Genomic DNA, 16,971 nt, shown 5'->3' with positions numbered 1-16,971 from the left:
GGTTTCTGATTAATAGTTTGATCCACTAAGTGAAGAGTAAACTGAACAAGATCCAGGAAATGTCCTCGGAGAAGACATTACTGCACTACAGTCCCTGAGTGGATTTACAAACTCACTCGGATAATCAATGGTAACCAAATCAAGGAAACACTCTCAACGTAACGTTATCATTATTCTCATTTGGTTACTTTAATTTGAACAAAACATCCTATTACAGACTCAGAGATCAGGATCTCAAAAATAAAAGGTTCATACTTTATTTTTGGGGTACAACAAGAAAAGACTGACTTAAGAAAAAAACAACAACGCCCAACGACTCCCAAAGAATCTCTGTTAACCAATCGGTATGCCCGTATATGTCAGCTGTTCTCAACAACAATCTTACGGACCTAACACTAAGTAACGCCATATTTTTATAATGAATCAACTTCCTGTTTGTCGCAGTCCAACCGTCTTCATTGAACCTCAGAGTTAATCGAGAGTTTTCTTTTAATAATAATGACTAAACCAACAAATACCAATAACAACAAATGGCCCAACAACTGACGCATCTTTACGTCACATTCAATTTATTCCCCCAACATCAGACCTATTCCGGGATTACACAGCAATCACATACAGGTCAGATGTAGCTGCTTTGCAATGCAAGCAGATTCTTATCCACTCTAACTCTGATAAGCTTCAGTGAGAGCCGGAACACTCCGCTCTGCTTGTTTGAGCTGCTTCCTTCAGTAGTAAACACAGCAGGTCGTCGTCCTTCATCTCGGCCTGCGTCTTAACTCCTCTGTTGTTGTACTAAACGTCCCTCGCAAAATCCATCAATCTGCTCTGAGGTTTACCTCTTCTTCTTCTTGTGTGCCTTGGGGCATCAGCTTCAATATGATGAGCGTCAGAGCTGAACTCCATTACAGACATCACAGTGCCACACACACATTCAGCAGCCGGATGGCACACAGGCAAGAAGAGTTTGTGATAAGAGGACAACGGGCCTGAGCGCGTCCCGGCCGCCGTATTGCAGAGCTCCGGGGGGCTGACGAGAAAACGCGGCGAACGGGTGTTTTGTTAAGTGGTCACAGATGGCAGCATCACAAAGCTTTGGTGACCACAAGGTGGTGCAAAGGCCAGGAGGGAGCGAGAACCTACAACCTGCAAAGTTGACAGTAAAAAATACTTCCATGTAGGCTACATTTTGAAATATGAAATAAAAATCCAATTTTTGTCCAACAGAATGTAAATACTGATATTTTTTTCAAATCTTAGGTGTTGTTTTTTTTCCCACTGCTTTAATAGTAGGGACCACCACTCGTGGGCCAGATTGGGCCTGCGAGCCACAACTTGATGATGGCTGAATTACGTCTTCAGATTTAAAAGATGCTTTGCTCTTTGTTGCTGCGGTCTAATGCAACACAGAGCCTGGTCTATTATTCAAAACTCGATTTACTTCAGACATGTGGTGGCGCTATTTCATTTAACAAGCGGAAGAAAAGTGGAAATGAATTCGATTTATCAGTTACTAAACGCCGCGGAAGGAAGATTTATTTTTAGCTGACCTTACGGTGATATTCAGTAATGGCTGGTTGAACAAGAATACTTGACATTCAAGATTTCCTAAATTGAATGGGTGTAGCGCTTTACGGCACGGCAAAGGTCAGGGCAGCCCCGAGCACCTCATCATTAAACACAAATGAGAAGTGATCAGCGAGCCGTACTGAGAAACCCTGCGCACCTGCACCTGCACCTGCACCTGCGGAGAAGTCTTTCTCTATACGTAGTGTTCTCCGAAGATCAATAGTTTGCATGGATGCCAAAGGACAACTCTAATGAATGTCCTGATATATGTGTACGCGTTTTTTTTTTTTATCCCTTACAATTCTGAAAGTGGCTCTCAAGAGTGAACGTACGTAGCAAAATAATTAGCATAACATATAAAATCTACAAAACCGCTCGTTATAATTGTCAGCTGGTGTGAATATCAGACGTCAGCCAACGTCATTATGGTGCGTTATTTATGCAGTAAAGACATTTTATGAATATAAAATGTGGTGCAAGCTGAAAGTAGATATCCAAAGGAAAAAAGTTGATCTAATAATTTGGAGTATCAGTGGTTTTCCTGTTTCCTTAGTGGTGACTGAGATGTAATAAAACCCTGTGTTCTCCAGCTGACTTCATCAGTGTCCGTTCCATGTATTTGGACTCAGGACTCCTCACTCCTGAATCCATTACTTCAATTTGTCACACAGCCTTCCTGGAATCATCCTACACCCAACCTTATTTACCTCCTTCTGCGTGCTGTGTTTACAGACAGGGACGATGTTTTGACCCAAGTTTGTATTGAATTAGTCAAAACATACGAAAACAAACATTCTAAATGGAAATTGGAGTGTTTGTGATACTGAACCCCTTTGAACGCTCCGTACGCTGGAAAGCAAAAATGGCCGAACGCCAGCAGAAATCCACTGTTGTTCAGCCAACAATCCCATTTTACATCATCTCTCCTGTATCTGATATCCAACGGAAATGTCAATGACATGGAAATACCCGCCATGTTTGGGCTTCTTTTTGGGTGCTGTATATTGAGACCGAATGTGTCACTGATGCCGGATTCTGAGGTCTGTTTGACTGATTCGCGTGGCTTAGATGTTCCATTAACCTGGGATTTAAAAAGTGCAAGCAGTTCGCCTGAGATAGTGAAAAGGGTAATCGAAAAAAAATGATAAAAATCACTGACTTTATAGACCATGATGACATTGACACTTTTTCTGCTGGTAAAAACCAAAGACCTTGCCAACTAGCAGAACAAGAACCAGGTAATTATTGATAAATAAGTTTCATAACGGCAGCAGGATTTTAATTTCAGTTTTATTCTCAGTTGTTACCAATCCTGCAGGGGTCGCTACTTTACATTTAATTACCTTTGGGCAGAATGGATTAAATTTTGAGGATTTATTTTGGCTACAAAAAAAAAATCAGCTTGAGGGGCCAGTGTTATGCTGGGGAAAATATATATATATTTTAATATTTTCTCTCAGCAGTCAGTGTGGCCTGCAGCATGATCCTGGAGCCTGTATGCTGTGGGTAAATGCATACGTTAATGTCCTCTGAATGAGCAGGGTTGGTTTTTAACAGCGTTTCAAAGAGGTTTGTGTGGATCACCGTATTGGTTCCAGCAGTAACTCTCGGAGGATGTTCTGCATGTTTTTTTTCTTTTGCTGAATAGATAGCCTCTCTCTGCTTAGCTTCCCTCTCACATAAACTTCAAACGCAGCTCCACATATAACAGCCGTACTTTTTAAATATATAGTCCCCCGGTTTATTCATTTGGTTTTAAAGCCTGTTCAAACCTCAACCCTATGTTCACACACACACACACACATCTATATATACTGGTGTGTTGCAATGGCACATAAAACTGTGCGTAGCCTGCTGCGTCTGTGATGCCCTCCCTCTTACAGAGTAACTACCCCGGTGTCATTTATTTATTTATTTTTATGGCTGGTTCTGCGAAGGTGAGGAATTAGATTTGGCACTTGAAGCGCTAGGTAATTTAAGTTTACAACACATCCCTGCCACCGGCGCGCACCTTTTAGCTTTATCTTGTGTGGAACATCTACTGACGCTGCTAATGTGCGGCCGAGTACGGATCCTTGCGGTCGATCGATACGTATTCGCACGAGACGGAGCGCCTTTGATAGTGTGAAGCTGATGATCAAACATCAGGGTCTGAACAGTGTACGTCTGCATATTTAATAGCCATCCCTCCATCCATCCATCCATGCATCCATCCGTCCATCCATCCATCCATCCATCCATCCATCCATCCATCCATCTTCACACCTCCTCAGTATCAACCTTAGGAATGCAAGATGGTTTCAAACCTCTTTGTATACAGATCCTTTTGTATGAGTACCTATTGTTAAGCCCCACCGCCAACGTTCATCACCACCTGTGATGTCATTATTCCAGTATAAGCATGTTATTGTTACAGTGAGGAGGGCTCCTCTACAGAGGCGGCCATGATGGATCACCGTGTTTCAAATTAACTCATTACCTACACAAGATTTGTGTTAAACACTAATTAAAAAGCAAACACGCGTTCTCCGACACACGCTGAGGTAAGGAACAATGGACGTCGCGAAATCTAATTTTAAAGAAAAGAAGAGAGGATGCAGAGAAGATACTGGATGGATCAGAACAAGAGGAGGAGAAGAAGAAGAAGACCTCAGAGGAGATGGGTGGTGTAACATCACCAGGGGGCAGAGATGAAGGCAGATTACTGATGAAAAAAATAGAATGTGTTAATGTGGCAGCTCTAAATCAAACCCAGAGCAGTAAAAAAAAAAAAAAAAAATCCTCTCGGAGTATTCTTAACAAAAACATTTGATCCCCATCAACAGCCGGTGGGAGCAATCAAATATTTTCATTCAGATTTTTGAAAATTGTCTGGGGTGTTAGCACTGTTGATGACTGTTGAATCAAGATAAACAAAAACTCCACGATGATAGCGTTAGCCTTGTAGCTGATAACAAGGCCCAGAGAGATGGTCGCTCCGACCCGACAAAGAGTCGTGCAAATCATTCTCCGACGGAGCACGAGCACAAATCAGTACTTTGGTGCTTGTCGGGCAGTAAATCGAGGCAATTCTTCTTTGTCATCGTCACGAAACTGCGTATTTTAGGCACGAGGAAAGTCCAAAAATGACAGCACCATGCTCATGTGCCAGGTTAAATTTAGATTTCGATTTTTTTGACTCCTTGGTGAGAAATACACCCTTCAAAGCTATTTCCTCCCGTTCATATCTATAACTGTGAACATCATTGCATTGCACGACGCAATTTGGAACACTTCAATCAAGACCACACACACCTGTGTGTTTACTTCCTGTCACCGTTTGTCTTTATAACTCCTCTCTGGCAGCAGCATCTGTGTCCGCAGACACACACACACACACAACTGAAGCTGTTTGATCAATGGAATTGAAAACTGCACAGTTTGAAAACCATATGTGCTTCCACTGCTGAGAAATGAGCTCACTTCTGTCACCGTGTGAGACTCAGTGGGTGAGTCCAGCGCAGCACTGAATCAAAGCCTCACAAACATGACCAGCTGCAAACATCACCTGGAACCAGCACCAGGGTGACTTTCAAACATCAAATGTGAGCACATGTTAATTTGCCTGTTTCCTACATTTCCCATTCCCTGTTGAGAGGGGCTACAGTCAACTTTATTTATTTATTTATTGCTCACATGCGTAGCGTATCATGTTTAGCAAAAGAAAGTTACTGTTTTTAACACTGTATATTCTGACTAAATAATTAACTTAATGAAAATTTTTGGTCTCTTCCTTCAAACCTTTTCTTGGCAAAAATCTGTCCATTTTACGCTAGCTAGCTACCGCTAGCTTGAGGAGCAGGCGATAAAGTTGCCGTCGTCACACAAGGTGCATTCAGGTACTATTGGAAACTTGAGGATCCAACATTTTATGTGTTAGGACAAATAAAAAAAACAATAATAATTTGATGTTTTTTTTTTGTATCTTCCCGCCAATTTCCAATTTTTTAAAACCCCTTTTCTAGATTGCTACAAATTAAAGTATAATTATGCTGGATTTTTCATTAAATGGCAAACCATACTATAAAAACTCTTTTTTTTTCTTTCATTAAAACTCTGACTTCACGCCTTTGAATCGACGCCTTCCTTGAAAAGCGTGGAAAAAAAAAAAGGACAATATCCATGTCCATTAACACAGCTGGAGACGCAATAAAAAGTGTAATTACACGCTGCCGGTTAATACAGTAGTGAGATAAAGAGGTTTCTCCGAGATAAATGATGTTACTGAAAGAAGCTCTTCTGGGAAAGCGCAGAGGCCAAAGGCGATATTAAGAACAGCGCACTGGTTCTGCTCTCTGGATACAAGCGCTCATTTGCATGTTCGCAAGGTTTCTGGGGCTGTGCAGTCAGGTGGTAAGGCAAGACACCCCCCCCACCCCCCCACTCCACCACCCCAACCCTAAAAATAACATTCACTTCATCATAATTATACAAAGGAATGCACTCGGTGTGACAAAATGATGGGGAAATGGTTAGACACCTGTTTTTTTTTTTTAATTTCTAAGATTTTTAACCACTAGATATCGTTCAAAGAAAAGGTGTTCAGTGATAAAATAGATATTTATTTATTTACACATTTATCTGAATGTCATACACCGCATTACTACACGAATATTAATCACAACCTGTAGTCCCCACGGTAGTTGTGGTTGGTAAGCATGATTAATATTATGCCCCCCCACCCCCCAGTATTTATTTTTCCATCTGCACGTTGGAGTAAAATGGAATGGGATTTTTTGGGGTTTGTATAAAGTGGACGATATGGAGATAGAAACAGGAAAACAGGTAAAAAAAAGATAAGGAAAATACATTGGCTGCTTCCCAAAAGGTCAGAACATAACATGAATCATTTTTGACTTCCTCCTTCTTTTCACTGGTTACTGTGGCACAGAGTCTGCACAGCTGCTCATACATTTCCAGCCTCTACGCTCAGGCTTAATTTTCTCTTAAATTGCAAAGGACATAAGGTCGTCGCTGAAGGTCACAGAGAACCAAGAGTAGAAAAAAAACAAAATGTTTGGTACCGACACAGAGGTGAAAAGTAATGTTAGTGTTAAACATTGGTTCCTTTGTTCCTACTGATATCACACAGTGACTTCGAGAACACTAAGACAGACTTGGTTGTTATGCTACATCGGGCTTACACGTGTGTAGGTGTAGAGTGGAAAGCGGATTATCATTTTCACTCCATTTGCTCTCTGCTACAGATTTGTCCAATTTATAAAAAAGGAAACAATTACATTCTGACAAAGTGTAATTTCTCACAAAGGTTATGAAGTTGGTAATTTTTTTGACACTCCAGTCCTGATACATTATTTTTTTCTATTCAGACTAAAAAACAGAATCTAAAATATAAAAAATATGGATGAGCAGTATGGACTAAATAAATTAAAACATGGACAAACAAAGCTTATGTTGTGTAATAAATATCCTGAATCTAAGTTTTTAAATTGGTTAGCTTCAGCAGACACCTTGGAAAATACAAACAATGCTTCTACGAGTGTTTGGAAAAAAAAAAACCTAAGTGTTTAATTAATTGATTAAAACACAGTCAGTGAAGCAAACTATTGAAATAACGCCTCGTGGCTTTAATGGAAAAATACCTGTCCAGTCAGCAAGCCTGAGGTTTCTCTAAAGCCGTTAACTCACTAATCATGTAAATGCTAATTAACTTGGCAAGTTGTTGTTTTCAGCCGGTGACAGTGAAAACTGTCCTGCGGTCGTGGCGTTCATCTCTCAGGCTTTAGTCTCGCTGCGTCGTTCTAATATATATAAAACAATATAAAAAATAGAATAGAAAATATCATAACAATGAAACTATGACGCACCATTTACAGTGATGGAAAAAAAAAAGAATTTGTGAACAAACAAAGTATTTAACACAACGCTTGTCCCTGATATTAAAGAAAGCAATGACTTCAAAATGAGGGAAGAGGAGAATTCCAGTCAGAAGTAATCAATCCTTAACCGCAGCTTTAATGGCGGCGGTATTTTTCCTTATGTGCACTGAGACTTAGCATGCGTAAAAGGGAAGATAAATGGCTCTGAATAACAATAAATAAACTCGTTTTCTTCGAGACCGAGATTGTTTGTCCTTAGGGACAGAAACACAATGAGGTGTTGAGGAAGAAATCCCAACTTCAATGTTGCTACACAGCCGCACCGAGTGTCAGAGAACATCTTTTATTCTGGGCTTGAGTACCAGCAGTGGAACAACCCAGTTAGGATTCAGCTAAGGTACAATTTCTTCATTTACCAAGATAAGGCCATGCTGTCAATTATTGTCTAAAAAGTTTGAACAAAACCGTTTTAAAACTTACTCCGAAAAAATGAGCCGGTGTCTGCAGACGTCCGATATGTCGGCTTTAAACCGACCAGATCTGTTTGCGACGCTACAGAAGCAGACAGTAATTATTCATTACCACAGCAGAAGTTAAACTGCATGTGAGTTGTGCTGTGATATGATGTCTTACATCCTGTCTTACATCAGACAGGATGTCTTACATCCTGTCTGATGTGCCGACGCCTGCCTTCTGAAGTTTGGGCTCGGCAACAGGACTGCACCGACACATTGTTGAGCCAATTAAAAGTAATTTACTTATCTGACAGTTCTGACAGACTTTGAGCATTAACTTTCAGAATTAATAGGAGGCGCCGGAACACAACAATAAGTGTACAGCTTTGTAGATACAAAAAAAAAAAACTCACCACTTTTCTATATTTAATAAAATTAAATTGACAATAGCGTAAACAGTTTGTGTTTATGTAAAATCCATAGACAAATTCTATAGGTTAATACACTTAGCCTTGTGTACCGAGCTGTATTCTGCAGCTGCAACAAGAGGAACTCTTCTCCATGTGTCTTTCTTCAATTACATCTGCATCTTTGTTACTCTTCTCCATGTGTCTTTCTTCAATTTCTACATCTTTGTTATTCTTGTGTTCAACTAAACAGGTACAGATTTCACACTAAGTGAATGAAATCTTTAAAGCTTTACTGAAGATTAAACAGGTCAAATATACTTCCATCACATATTTATGTTTACTCACTATCAACTAAAGGAACCAGACTGGCCTCAGGGCGCCCCCTGTCCACTTCACTAAAATGTTACTTGTGGTGTACAGATAAGAAGGGACTTTCTGCAAGTAAAATTTTTCGGTTAAAAAAAATCTTCACACGGCGCTGCTGGCAGCATGACATGTGATATAATTCATCTTTGCTTCTTTTAGAAAAACAGCAAAGGTAATTTTAGACCATTGTTTTCCGATAATTATACAGGCCGTGTTAGTGCTGCAGTTAGTGAAGTGATTTTTTGATGCAGAGCCTCAACATTAAAGGGACATTTCGAAACGGTGTTGCAGTGAGACCTGAATTATCTTCAACTTTACATGTAAATTTTTCACCTTGTCCTGTTTACATTCAAATGACTAAGTCATTATCAGGCCAGCTCTCTAAATGGACTGTTCTTAACTATGAATGAGTATTTACATTTCTTTTTCCCCCGGCTCATTATTCTTGGAGTGACCTCCGGGGGCCAAGGATAAGCCTCACTCACTAACAGAGTCCAGTCAAGGAGGTGTCACTTCTTCAGAGCAGAGCTGCTGTGTTTTTTTCCATAGTATGTATAATTAATGAAGCATTATTAACGATTGGAGCTGTGCAGCGTTCGAGGTAATGATTCTGCTGTCGGTAATTAAAGTACTGATAGGCCCCTTTATTATGATTAGTATGTGTAACTTAACGATCCGGTATTGTTTTAATACTTTTTCTCCAGTCTATTATTCCTTGGAGTTTTTAATTGATGCCTTGACATTTGCCTCACAGTTCCTTCTCTTTGATGCACACAGAGAATAGAAGAACACTAATTTCCTCGTATGCGTGCGGACCACGTGACCTGATGTGGACGTATAATATAATAAAAAAATGTTTTGGTCTCATCCTGCGACGTCCGTCGAATACTGATGGATGTATATGTGGGAGAGAACTGCATTCCAGCACCGTAGAGGCATCGCTGGCTTTACATTCCTCTAAACCTACAGAACAGCTCCCAGCTTATTAAATAAGACTGACATTTTTCGCAGTTGGCAAGCAAAAAAAAAACAACTCCATCCAGGAACAATCCTATTGTATTCTATTCTATGAAAACATCAAACATCAGCAGCGTGCAAACAAACAAACAAACAACATCCGCCAGACGGTCGTATGCGTCAGATGTGAGAGATTATGACAAAAACTTCAAACTGACGACACCCTCATTTATTTTGTACCGCTTGCGAGAAATTCACTTTGTTGTTCCCGAGAGGCGAAGAAGAAGACAAACAATTTTAGAACCCAAATTGGACCAGAAATAGGTGTTTACTGTCAGTCATTCCTCGAGTAACTAATTATTGCAGCTGTACTATTTTGGAAGGTCTTATTATTACAATTATTATTTTCCTAAACATTTCTCAACTCGGAGACAGGACGAAGCGTCTCTGAGAGAGTTTATTTTTTTCTTCATCTGGCTGATAAAACTCCACGCTCAGACAGCACAAAGTAAAGTCTAATAAAAGCACCTCTGTTTCAGGAAAATGAAAAAAAAAAATAAAAAAAAAATCCTATCAACTAGGACGCTCGTTCTTGGTATAAGCCGACAGGATATTACTTTTTTATTGCTAATTTTGAGTCCAAACACACAACGTGTGTTTTCACATCGGCGAGTTGGCCCGGGCCCTGCGTTGGCAGAGAGGGAGTCATGAATACAAAACGTAATTAATAAAATATTAACAGTGCATAATGTTTTTGGTTTTTTTTTTCTTTCGCCTCTTTGTAAAAAAGTTGTGAGAAAACATTGCTCGTGAACTGAGAGAATCACTTTAAAGTCTCGGCTTCACTCATCAAGACTCGGTGTTCTCATAATCCCACTGTGATTAGGGAACAACAGGATGTTGCGTTTCTGTAAATCTCGGATGCAGCGAAAGGCAAAGGACAAAACAAACAAATTGACTCTGTGCTCCCGAAGACAAAAGACCCCCGGAGTTGTATTTTTTTCCGAGACATGTTTGCGTGGCACCAAACCGTGAGATAACCACGTCTTCAGAGAGAGTTTTATGTGGAGCAAATCGATTGCGGGGCTAATCAAAGTCATTTTTAACGTCTTAGATAATTTTGTTATGCATTCGAGGCGACGTTTCACTTCGCCGCATTTGCGTTTTTCCCATCATGACTCATGTAAACGAATGATGTCCCCTGCCATTTTAGCAAAAAACATGACACTAATGTTTGTTGTTTTTTAAACTGACTTGCTCTTTTCTATTTCCTCTCCTTCTCCTTCTTCACCCTCTGTCGCTCTTCCTTTTTTTTTTTCAAAAAAGGCCGCCGGTTTTGCTGGTGAGTTCCCGGTGAGTTAAAGGCTAGGCCAGGTGGTGCGCAGCCATGACTGTCAATTAGAGAGGTGACCGTGTGAGAGCAGCGCGGGATAACTCCTAATTAACGATGCACCTTCGAGGCATAGCAATTAGCCTTTCCTTCAAATAAAACCCACAGAAAGAATGCTGTCATGCCCACTAACGAAATCATTTTCCCCTCACACAGCTGCCGACAACACCCTGCTGCACACAGGCTCGGCGGCGGAGGAAAACAAAGAGGAAAAGTATCAGTAATCCCGCGCAAAGCCACGTAGTGTGAGCGTCAGGGTCGAGCGTACACATTGTACGGAGGCTATTTCAGTCGGGGATGAAGGCACTTTTCCCTGACAAGGTCACGGACACTGCCGGCCTGTCAACACACAGTCAGTGACGACAATCAAAAACACAGAGGAGGATTTAGATCGAGGCACCGAGCTCGATCTCCCACCTTTTAAGCATTTGTTGCCGGCTAACGTCGAGGGCAGTGAGGTGACAATTTGTGGAGACGGGAAAATGACAAAACACAAGGACGACACCCCTGTCCATCAGAACGCAGGAGTGGAAGGGGAAACAGGGACGTAGTGATGGGGAGACAATGCGGCTGACACCTTCTGCACACAACAGCGCCGGTTTTGCATAATGTATTCCCTCCACTCATCCAACGACACCTGCCAGTAGACACCGTCAAATACGCAGTTGCCAACAAAAGCCACGTCGTTACTAGTCACTGACTGCACTTGGAAAAGACCATGACCGCCGCAATCACGTGGGTGAAATCTGCGTTTCAATTGTCTTTCGTTAATCATAGTCTTTCAGAAGTTCATATGCATAAACAGAGAAAAAAAAAAACACTTTTCACTCAAAAGAAAGACCAGGGTTTGAAAAGTAAAGCTATGCTCACATAAAAAAAAAAAATGTGACCAATTCTATGCCTTTGCCCAAAGCACTGCAAGTCCACTGGAGACGAAAAAAAAAAAAAAAAAAGAAAAGAAAAAAAGAGTGCTGCTGAGGTGTTTCTTGGATTAAAGCCAGGACTGCTAAGTGGAAAGAGAGGGCAAATCAAAAAGCAGGAGAGAAGTCCGAGGGGAATACTGTGCAGAGAGAAGGCAGCGGGTGAACAACCCATGAGGCCATGACAAAAGACCCTGACTATTAGTGAAACACACAGGCAGGAGGAGCAGGACTGAACTGGAAAAAAAAGAAGCTGGGAGTCTGCGGCGGCTGGTCAAAGACCCTGTTGCAAAGCAATGCACTTAAAGGGAATCCTCTGTCTGGAGTCTGAACACCAGCGCTGGATAACAGATTACGAAGAAGCCGGTACCGATTTATCCGAATAGAGGCCGGCTATGTGTCTCAGAAAAGGAAAAACTGAAGAAGGGACCTAGGAAAACACAGATAGCCTGAAAGTAAGAGCTGAAGTTAGCAATAACTTTGAATGAAAAGTGGCTATGTTGAAGTTTGCACCTGTAGGCGCATTAAAGCAGTGGTTTGTTTGTGACATCATTCTGACATCACAGATTCCTTGCGACCCCAAGACATTGGAAATACAGAGTAGCCAGATTGGTTTTTTTTTTAAATCAATTACTCGACATTTCATGTGACCCCCATGTAGGGTCGCGACCCTGAGTTTGAAAAACACATGCATAAAAGCACATTGAAGGCATGCATATTCCTCGCAAAAACAGCTCCTCCACACGAGGCAGCGTAACAAATGGCAGTTGCCCGCCATACAGTGCCATTTGGCGCTCCAACTGCTTGACTTCATAATAAATGCCACCCTGCCGCCCCATCGCCATCCTCCTCTCTAAATACCACAGAGAGATCCCAAGGTCACGCTATCCAATCAGATCCGAGACTTCAGGCGGACCCGAGCTGAGCTAATGTATTCCACTTGCCTGTAATTTATAATGGCGAGGAGAGGTCTCATCGGTAAATTGGCCGGCGTTCTGCAGACGCCCTCGATATTAACAAAGGTGACACCGAGCATGCAACTTCCACAGCTGATGTTCCCACGGAAAATGTAAACCAATAAACTTTGCTGGGCAACAAAAATCAATCACAAAGAATGCATTCGAAAAAAAAAAAAAAAAACTTGAAAATTCCTCTCTCTTTTCACCATGGCTGCCTCCTGTTCAACTGTTGCTCAGGCTCCAGCTGGAGGTGCACATACAGCCGTGGATGATATGGAGTTTTTTTTTTCTTTTTTCTGAAGTGTGAGAGTTCTCTCACAGCCTCCTAGTGGGGAAAAAAATCCCTAAGGTAAGAAATGAAAAGCAGACCTCAAAGAAAAGCAGCAGCTTTTTTTTCCCCACATGCCACCAACAGTTGCAGCCTGGAGATGGACTGGAAGCACAGAAGGAAAAAAAAGAGACACGTGTTCTACGTTCTTACCTTGAAGCAGGTAAAAAAAAAAGAAAGTGTAGTGTTGCTGTAAATCAGCAGGTGTTTTGCAGCTGATTTTCTCTGATCCGGTTCAAGCAGGAGAAAGTTGCAGCGCAACACCTGCAGGAGCATCACCGACAGACTTTGTGCAGAGATCACAGCCGTAATTGGGAAACGCATGTGTCGCGGCAAGACGTAAGTCGGGTGTTTTGGTACAAACTCACTTTAAGTCGAGCCCCCCGCCCCCGGCATACGAGCGAAGACGTCCGGTTATGTCCGCAGGTCGCGGCGGCGGAGGAGAATGCAGCTGCCGCACGGTGGAGAAGAGGCGAAGAACGAGCCAAGTCACCGCTTCAAGGTCCAATATGATGTGGAAAGAAGCTTCAAAACTGGCAAGCTCACACCGAGAGGTTTTGAGGGAGAGAGAAAGTGTGTGTGAGAGAGAGACTTAGGCACATACAGAGAAAGAGGGAGAGAGAGAGAGGGGAGGGGGGTTCACTCTCTACTAGTCTTCTGGAAGCAGCGCATCCGTGCTTTTCCCTCGAAGGTATGGATGAGACTAGTCAGAGTGGTGCATGCATTTGCACACACACACCGAGCACACACAGAGTTTTTGTGTTTTGAGAGCACTTCACAAGACAATTGGTGCTCAACGCCTGGGGCAGGGACCAGCTGCGGACAGTGTATCGCTTGGTGCCGGTCATAAAAAAAGAATGTTCTTTAACCTTAGTTTCCATGGTTATTTATTTGGAATGAAAATCACTTCCCTTCCTCTCCTCCTTTCAGCACTTGACTTTTATATAATATTAATATTAAATATTATTAAAATCAAATGTTGCTGCTGAGGTTTTGGAAATCTGCAGTACAAAAAAATGTCAAATATTGCACTACCGCTGTGCATTGACGTGGTCGAAGGTGTGCGCAGGCTTGCAGACCCCACAAGTACAGCTAAACCAGGACCAGAACACACATGCTGGTTTTTGTGTTTCGTAAGCACTCGACATAGGCATAATGCATTCCCTAGCCTCGGGGTCTGCAAGCTTCAATGCCAATCGGAACATTTTTAAAATTGAACCGCTAAATAAAAATTTGCAGAGAGCTCACAAAACATTTCAATGGAAGAGTTTCAAGCACTGCTGTATCGTTCAAATTCAAATCTAACAACGAGGTACAAAAGCAGAAGGACAGCGTTGGTTTGACCTCTTAAGCTACGAGTCAGCAATTTTTACATATTTAAAACTTTGCAGTCATGGGCTGAGTTATAGCCTCGGAGGCTACCTGTTAAGACCAACGTTAGCCTGTTTTCTGAACGCACACAACAAGGAATTGAGTCGATTATCATGAAAGCCAACAGTAAATGTAAAACATAAACGTTTTTTCCTTAACAACAAAGAGAACGTGGAGTGTGTTAACGGACATCCATCACCTCGGACCAGGGCCCTGGACCCCTCAGGCCTCACTGTTTGCATGCAGATAAGCTTATCGTCTGATAGAACACTCTCCTCCATGTTTGAAAATCGCATGCTCTCTTAGGTTCAACAGATGGGTGGGCACTTGCCTGGATGGGGGACTTGACAGGCCAGCTGAATGTGAAGGCTGTTGGAAGTGTGTGTGTGTGTGTGTTTGCCTGTATTTGAAAAGGTTGGCCGGCTACTGGGAACAGGAGTGAGAGGAACGGGAGGAGGCGCAGATAAAACCAGGAGCCGGACAATAAAAGGCGAGGTGCAACGGCTCAGGGCAACGGCACAGTAAACAAGAATATTTCCTTTTCCTGTTTGTGCAAACAACAAACGAGAGAAATTCTAATTATTACAGTGACTGATCGTAATTCCCAATAATAAAAGTCGGGCTTAAATTACGATTTGACGGCTAGCTGACTTTGCTGAAGACATAAATAATAATAATAATAATAATAATTTTAAAAATAATATTAAAGTTAGTAGATATAATGGGAAAAAAGAACCGACGGCTCACCAACAATTCTGAAATTAGGTATGCAGAAGATCGCACCGTTTTAATTACTTTTCTTGGTTTGTAGCTTTAGCATCTGAAGCTCTGGGACTAAGAAAAAAAACAAAAACAAAAAAACTAGTTTGAAAGGTTTCTGTGAGTCACCTTCCAGTGAAGGTTGCTTTGGTCTTACTTTTCTTTATTATATTTATTCTTTGCTTTACTGGATCATCACATCCTCTGACAGATGCCTTATTTTCCAGTGATGTGCCTCTGTCCTAGGCCATGAAATTTTAATGTGGGGGAGGAGGAGGACAGAAGGGAGGGAGGGAGGGAGGGAAGTGTCAGCACGTACGTATGGCAAAAGAAGACATGATTGGATTTGTTCTGTCAGTGGCACCATGAAGTCCCCGAACAGACAGATCAATAGTATCAAGAATTAACAATTCTCTCCAAATGCTAGCCTGGAGATGTTCAATTAACAGCAAATTGGAAAGGCTTTTGTGCTCTCAAGGTTGTCTGAATAATGTGCCTCGGAATAAGTTCAACGTTATTGTGACAAATTAAAAACAAAGTTGGCTTTGGAGAAACAAACAGCAGCTCATTCTACTTCACAACAAAGTTTGGATGATTGGACCCAAATAACCTTCAAAGTGTGGAAATATTTTAAAAAAAGGAATATATATAATATATACAATATATTGATATTTGCAGAAGAATAAGTTTTCCAGCAGGTTTTTTTTTACTTTGCACAAAAAAAGACTCAAAACAGGAAATGAAGAATTATTAGTCTTAGTGCCATTGAAGGACTGATGTCTTTCCACACACCGTGCAGAATTCACTTTGACTTATACACAAAAAAAATGTCTCGGAATTTTACAGTATTTTTATAATAAATTAATATATATATTCTTTGGTCCCCATCAGTCAGCTCCCACACTGATGCCAGTCAGAAACCCAGGTATTTTGCAGCGTTACAATTGTGTGTAGGAGGTGAATGGAGCACCTATTATAAAAACATTAATTTTGTCAGAGCAGAGAGAATCTGGGCTTGGGTCAGTTACAGATTAAAACATTCTTAAATAATAATAATTAAAAAAAAAAAATGCTAACGTGTGAAGGTACAAGGTGAAAAACCGGAACACATTTTCTCGCACAGCGAAATTCACGCTGAGCTTCAGCTGCGCCTCCTAACTGCCAAACAGCAATGTCTCCCAGCAGGAGGCGTACAGCCCTGTGGCAATATCCTTCCCACCATCGCCAAGGTCACCTGGCCAACCATGCTATCTCATCTCAAGAACCCAATAGGATTAGTATGTTTGGCGGGCTGCTCTCAGGTGAGCACGCTCCTTTACATCAGAAACTTTACACCGACGAGCCGTTGACTTTGGGAGCCTTTCATTATTCAGTGGATGAAATGATCTCAATTTGGTTTTGTCCTCCTGCATACCAAATCATATTTATGGAACTGTGAGTTTGCATGATTTTGTTTTGGATTTCCACCAAGGACGGGTCTTTCACCTCCGCCCACTCGCTCTCTCCTCCATCACATCTCTACTGTAGGTTCACTTCCAACTGTCAGTTTGCTTTTTTCTCTCAGTGCTCAGAAGCCGCTTTGCTACTCATGCCCAGCAGCCGGGCTGG

The 16,971-nt window shown here is 41.6% G+C and overlaps 1 protein-coding gene across 3 annotated transcripts in view; it reads right to left on the bottom strand.

The window, feature by feature from the left end:
- Window positions 1-14,135, bottom strand: part of LOC103394178 (CMP-N-acetylneuraminate-beta-galactosamide-alpha-2,3-sialyltransferase 1) — a 40,360-nt gene extending 26,225 nt beyond the window's left edge. For 2 of the 3 annotated variants that reach the window (XM_025065033.1, XM_025065032.1), the window contains exon 1: window positions 7,929-8,033. The gene's annotated coding sequence lies outside the window, so the exon portion shown is untranslated. Of the gene's footprint in view, window positions 1-7,928; window positions 8,034-13,601 lie in introns of those variants that run through there. The other variant, XM_008331368.3, reaches the window with a different exon arrangement.
- Between the last annotated feature and the right edge of the window lie 2,836 nt (window positions 14,136-16,971).

Source organism: Cynoglossus semilaevis, chromosome 18, assembly GCF_000523025.1.
Source record: "Cynoglossus semilaevis isolate Cse_v1.0 chromosome 18, Cse_v1.0, whole genome shotgun sequence".
In the NCBI taxonomy this organism is placed as follows: domain Eukaryota; kingdom Metazoa; phylum Chordata; class Actinopteri; order Pleuronectiformes; family Cynoglossidae; genus Cynoglossus; species Cynoglossus semilaevis.
This window is presented reverse-complemented; position numbering and strand designations above follow the sequence as displayed.